Source organism: Octopus bimaculoides, chromosome 29, assembly GCF_001194135.2.
Source record: "Octopus bimaculoides isolate UCB-OBI-ISO-001 chromosome 29, ASM119413v2, whole genome shotgun sequence".
Classification (NCBI taxonomy): Eukaryota; Metazoa; Mollusca; class Cephalopoda; order Octopoda; family Octopodidae; genus Octopus; species Octopus bimaculoides.
The window spans coordinates 11766146-11772546 of NC_069009.1; the positions used below are offsets into that span (position 1 = coordinate 11766146).

Genomic DNA, 6401 nt, shown 5'->3' on the forward strand with positions numbered 1-6401 from the left:
GAAAGAAAGGTGGTGAGCTGGTAGAAACGTTAGCACGCCGGGTGAAATGCTTACCAGTATTTCGTCTGCTGTTACATTCTGAGTTCAAATTCAGCCAAGGTTGACTTTGCCTTTCATCCTTTCGGGGTCGATAAATTAAGTACCAGTTACACACTGAGGTCGATGTAATTGACTTAATACCTTTGTCTGTCCTTGTTTGTCCCCTCTATGTTTGGCCCGTTGTGGGCAATAAAGAAATAAGAAAGGGAGAGAGAGGGTATGATGGTGGGGTTCCCTATAATCTGGGAGGTCAGTAACTTCGAATAACAACTCAATTCAAACCATGAAATCTCTTACAATCAATGCCAGAATGGGAGATGGAAGTAAAATGATGATTATTACATGTTTGTGTATGTGTGTTGTTCATGTTTCGTGTCCATCTTTCTTTTTCTTTCTTATTTCTCTTTTTCACTCATGCATCCTCCTTGTCTGCCTGCCTCTCCCTTTCCGTCACACTCTCTTTAATTTATTTCAAAAACGCTCACTTACGTTATTTCAGATTAACGAAATACATTCAAATGATAGAAGTTACCTGATGCTTGCTTCTGAACTGGGCAACATTGATTTGATAAAATTATTAGTTGATGCTGGAGCTGATTTGAACATGTGTAACAAAAGCAAGTGTACAGCTTTACATTATGCTGTGCAGAGGTAAGTTGAGAATTAACTAAAATCTCTAGATCGGGTTTTGTTTCTAAATGTCTTCCAATTCCAAACAGGTTGAATATCCAAACACTCCATAGTAGTGGCAACGTGACTGAATAACAAAATGATAGTCGTAACCAGCACCATGTTTTTCTTGTTTTTCTCCATCTATCAAATTCATTATTGAATCAAAAAACCCCTTTTTTGTGGGAACTTACTGTCAAAACAGATTATTCTTGTTTTGGAGATATTTTTTAAGAGCCAACAATTTTCAAGATTGACCCAGTGTGATTCAATGTTCTCTGTTAATATTGGCTACGGTGAGTGTGCCTGTAGTCCATGTAGACCAATCCCTTCTCAATCCACTCTGAAGGACAAAAGGCAGAGGAAGGAGAACTGCAACACCATGTCATCAAATCCTGACCAGACCTTCAACTGCAGCCACCTGCTGCCTGCCTGCTGGTCTCAAATTGGCATTGTCAGCCATGAGTCTATGTAGACCAGTCCCTTCTCAATCTTCATTCATGAAGCCAAGCCAATATACGTCCAACCTGATTTTTTATCAGCTGTTTTCACAAATCCCTCTGATATATTCTCCTTCATTGTTCACAACTTATTGCTATCATTGCACCAATTTTTCTTCAAAGAAAATTTTATTTCAGCTCCAAAATGAGAAGAACGATTCTGCAGCAATAATCTGTGAACGTTCTCCGAGAGATTATATCTCACCTCCACCCAAAACATAACATATTCTTAGTTGGATTCCGACATGAACTGTGCCTCATCATGTCACCTCTGGAAACGCAAACATATTTTTAAAGTTCTTATTATTTTTATAGTTTCCTCAATCACAAGTTTTTGTTGTGCTCCACATATACAAGCACTCAATCCCACGCACACACACACACACACACACACACACACATCTATGAATTTTAATAGAGAAATTTCTATTAACACAACATGTAATGATTGAATCAGGACACAATACATTCTTTTACAATCCCAGAAATGTAACTTTGAAAGCAGTTGCAACACTTATGTCGATTGATTGCAATATTCATGGAATGCAAATCAATATTTTGGAATAAGAGAAAGAAATATTTATTCAAGATTTCATTCTTTACAATTGTTTTGGCGGCAAAATTCTCCGCTGCATCAGAAGAGAAACATTTCAAAGAAATAAACTGTCAGAAAATACTGTCATCAAAGAATTTTCAGACAATAAGAGTGAACAAATGAAGAATAAAGACTCATAGCAAATGAAAAGAAAAATCACAAAAGAAATTGTCAGAGTTGCCAGAATAAGAACAAGATGGAGAAAGTTCAGAAAGATATTAACTCTGCTGGTGAGAAAAGGTCTCTCTCTTAGAGTGAAAGGCAGAATATGTGATGCTTGTGTAGTAGTGGCTGTGTGGTATGTAGCTTGCTAACCAACCACATGGTTCCAGGTTCAGTCCCACTGCGTGGCACCTTGGGAAAGTGTCTTCTACTATAGCCATGGGCCGACCAAAGCCTTGTGAATTGATTTGGTAGACGGAAACTGAAAGAAGCCCGTCGTATATATATATATATATATATATATATATGTGTGTGTTTGTCCCCCCAACACTGCTTGAGAACCGATGCTGGTGTGTTTACATCCTCATAATGTAGTGGTTCAGCAAAAGAGACCAATAGAATAAGTACTAGGCTAACAAAGAATATGTCCTGGGGTCGATTTGTTCGACTAAAGGTGGTGCTCCAGCATGGCCACAGTCAAATGACTAAAACACGTAAAAGAATAAATAAAAGAATAAACAGCAAAAGTGTATGTTAGTGAAATGTGGACTGTTAATGTAGAGATATGCAGGGACTAGAATTGATTAAAACTAGTATACTCCATTGGATGTGTAACATCAGTGTGTATGTAAGGCAGAGTGCAATTGTATTGAGAGAGAAATTGGGTATAAAAGGAATCAGATGTAATGTATAAGAGAGAAGACAGAACTGGTATGGGACATACAATGGTTATGGATGAGACGAACTACACAGAGAAGTGCCAATCACTTAAGACTGGTAGGAATTGTGGAAGAGATACAGGAAAGCAAGTAGTAAAAGTTGATCTTAGTCTGACAAAGGACTGGAATGACTGGTGATCAACGGTGTTTGAGAAAATCCACTGCACAGAACTACTCATTTTATCATCTTTTCTGAGATAGAAATTATTTTTTTCAGTAGCCAGAACTACTTCACTTAACAGCCATCCTTCATTTTTAACATTATCCCTCTCCACTCATGTTTTACATTGATCACCCCATTCCTGGTTCATGTAAGGAAAGCCACCTGGTCATACAAACCATGCCAAAGCAGACATTGAAACATGGTGCAGACTTCCAACTCATCAGATCCTGTCAAATCATTCAACACATGTTTGTGGAGACGACAGAGTGTAGAGGATGATGAAATTTAAGTATAGAGGATGATGATGGCAATGATAATGGTGAAGGTGATGATGATGGGGATAATGATCCTATTGTCTCATCTGGAAATCCGTGCAGGGCCACTGTGAAGGACAAAAGGCAGAGGAGGGAGAACTGCAACACCATGCCATCAAATCCTGACCACACCTTCAACTGCAGCCACTGCAGTCCTGCCTGCTGGTCTCATATTGTCAGCCATGCATGTAGCTGTAGTCAATGTGGACCAGTCCCTGATGAATCTTCATTCATGAAGCCAAACCAATATACATCCATCCTGATTTTTTATCAACTGTTTTCACAAATCCCTCAATTATATATTCTCCTTCATTGTTCACAACTTATTGCTATCATTCCACCATTTGGTAAATTCATTGATGTTAGAAAGAATCTGGTCTTGACTCAAAGAATTCATTGAGCCATGATTTCAGCTCCATTCTGTTGTTGAATGAAATGCCTCACTCAGTGTTGGAATTCAATTGGAAAGGATGGTAATACGAAGGTGTTATATCAGGAAAATGTGGTTGGTGTGGTAGAGCTCCCCAACAGCATTTCCTGATCAAAATTAGTGAACAGTCGGAGAGCATTGTCATGTTGAAGAAGCATGATGTGTCCTTGGTCAGTCTGTTTCAGGTAGATTGTCTTGTTGAGTTGGTGCATTTGCTAAGCATAAAGCATTGCATGGTCCGTGTGATTGTTTGCAAGCGTTTTGTTGTAGATTAGCCCTTCCAACTCTTATCAAACACAGAGCATTTTGTCTTGCATGGAAGCAGCGCTGGCTTGTCACAGCTTAACAATTCTTTTTCTATTTCATTTTGATGTAAAACACCATTTTTGCTTATTTCTTGCTCGGCGTCATCACCTAACATGGTTTTAACCATCTTTTTACAAGCGGGTAAGATAATCGACTTGGCTAAAGTATGTGATTTGGTTTGTAGTGCAGTCATTCGGCTATCTCAACAGACGTGACTGGAGCCTTTTCAGAAGCATTCATCCTTTTCTCAAAATAATTTCTTTGTTTAAATTGCTATTCTAGCGGTCTTTGGAAATAATTCAGATCTTTACATTGAAAATTTGAGTGTTTAGTTGTAAAATGTCTTTTCATCTTGCTAGGTAACATGCCTTCGTTAGACATCTTTTCACCACAAACAACGCATGGCAGAAGAGGTTGATCCTTGTTACTTGTCCAATGAAACCCAAACTTCAAATAGCTTTTTCAATATTTATGATTGGGTCGAGCTTTCGCATTATTATCACTATGCTTAGTTGCTTTTGATGAACGTTCACTTTCAGATTCGTAATCGTCATGGTTATGCCTTCCATATTATGGGTAATTTAATATGTTAATATGAACCGTCTCATTCAAAGTACTAACAGATTCAAACTAAGACTGAGACCAGTGACCAGTGAGCTGTGAAAAGTGGCAGCGTGTTACATTATCGGACTCTTGTGAGAAGTCTTTGAAAATTAATTAAAAAGATGTAAATTCTCACCACTATCTGAATGAAAAAAATTGAAATACAGCCACAATATGTGAGGATGTATTAACAGATTTAGTTCAACAGCATATGTTTTATTTCAGTAGTTTATTTTTCACACTTATTGAAATGAAAACTGTAGAAGCTACGACCGAAATAAGCTGAAACATAGTCGTGCGCTAGATATGTCCATAAGACATCAATTTCGAGGATGAATTGATGCTAATTTAGTTCTTATCCTTATGAAATTTCAGATTCAAAATTAAATAACTTTGTCAAATTGTAATTAACCTAAATAAATTGAATGAGGAGACAACGACCTCTCATTCTTGGTTTAAAACTTAGTATTGCATTTTTTGCCACTTAAACATTTATATATGAACTTTCTAGTGAATTTCGGTTTGTATTTTTCATATTTTGAAATATAATCTTACTTATTCAAGGTGCACCTAATCCCATCTTGCGGTGCACAGTTTGGGAACCATTGGGTTGGGGAGAGGAGTTTCGGAAAATTCACAGGAAAATTCCCCTCATAACTTTCTGGAAAATAAATATTTTTTAATGAAATTTTATACAAATACTCAGTGTAGATTATGATTAGAAAGAAATTTGTAGGCAAAAGGTTTTGAAGGGGGTGAGAGGGAGGAATTTCTGGAAAACAGACGGCCCACATGAGAAAAGGAAAAATTTGGCTGCTGTTTCTAGCATGCCCTGCTACCTCGTAACAACTATTTGCATTCACGCCGAAATATTACCAACGTTTTTTTCTTCCATTTATTTTCCCACTTTATGGAAGTCAATAAATTCTCTGCTGACATCCACCTCAGTGAGGTCACGGATCAAGTGGAAACACATCAATCACTGTTCTCTCTTGACTAGAAATTTCTCACTGTCTTTGCAAGCAACAAGTGGGTGGATTTGGTTTCAAATCTAGGCAGGGCCAAATGATGTCTTACAAGTTATTTATAATAAAATGTGGCGTTATATCAGAGTTGAAAGAATGACATGTACAATATTAGATATGTTAAGACAATCTGAAAACCATATAAACTTTTAAATGTTTACTGGTTTTTGTGAAGTTTTTGGGGTTAATGGACTTGAATTAATGGAAGTTAATTAGTCTGATAATGATTTTCAAAGGTAATTTAAAAGTTAAATTTTTCACGAAAGCATTAACTTCATTAATTAATGATCAACGCCCAGCTGTGTGTGTGTGTGTGTGTGTGTGTGTGTGTATATAAAGATATTTCAATGAATGTATGATTGTAAGTACGTATGTGTGTGCGTGTATTTATGTATGTTGAGAGAGCGAGATGCATACTCACAATGATTGTGTATATATATGTTCTTTGTTGGCACTCCGTCGCTTACGACGTCGAGGGTTCCAGTTGATCCGATCAACGGAACAGCCTGCTCGTGAATTTAACGTGCAAGTGGCTGAGCACTCCACAGACACGTGTACCCTTAACGTAGTTCTCGGGGATATTCAGCGTGACACAGACTGTGACAAGGCTGACCCTTTGAATTACAGGCACAACAGAAACAGGAAGTAAGAGCGAGAGAAAGTTGTGGTGGAAGAGTACAGCAGGGTTCGCCACCATTCCCTGCCGGAGCCTCGTGGGGCTTTAGGTGTTTTCGCTCAATAAACACTCACAATGCCTGGTCTTGGAATTGAAACTGCAATCCTATGACTGTGAGTCCGCTGCCCTAACCACTGAGCCATTGCGCCTCATATATATATATATATATATGTATATGTATATATATATGTATATATATG

General features: G+C 37.7%; 1 long non-coding RNA gene across 1 annotated transcript in view; it reads left to right on the forward strand.

Moving 5' to 3' along the window:
- LOC106874691 (uncharacterized) overlaps positions 1 to 6340 on the forward strand; it is a 20120-nt gene extending 13780 nt beyond the window's left edge. The window contains exon 3 of the long non-coding RNA XR_001410033.2: positions 539 to 6340. This is a non-coding gene — a long non-coding RNA (uncharacterized LOC106874691). The remainder of the gene's footprint in view (positions 1 to 538) is intronic.
- The last annotated feature ends 61 nt before the right edge of the window (positions 6341 to 6401 follow it).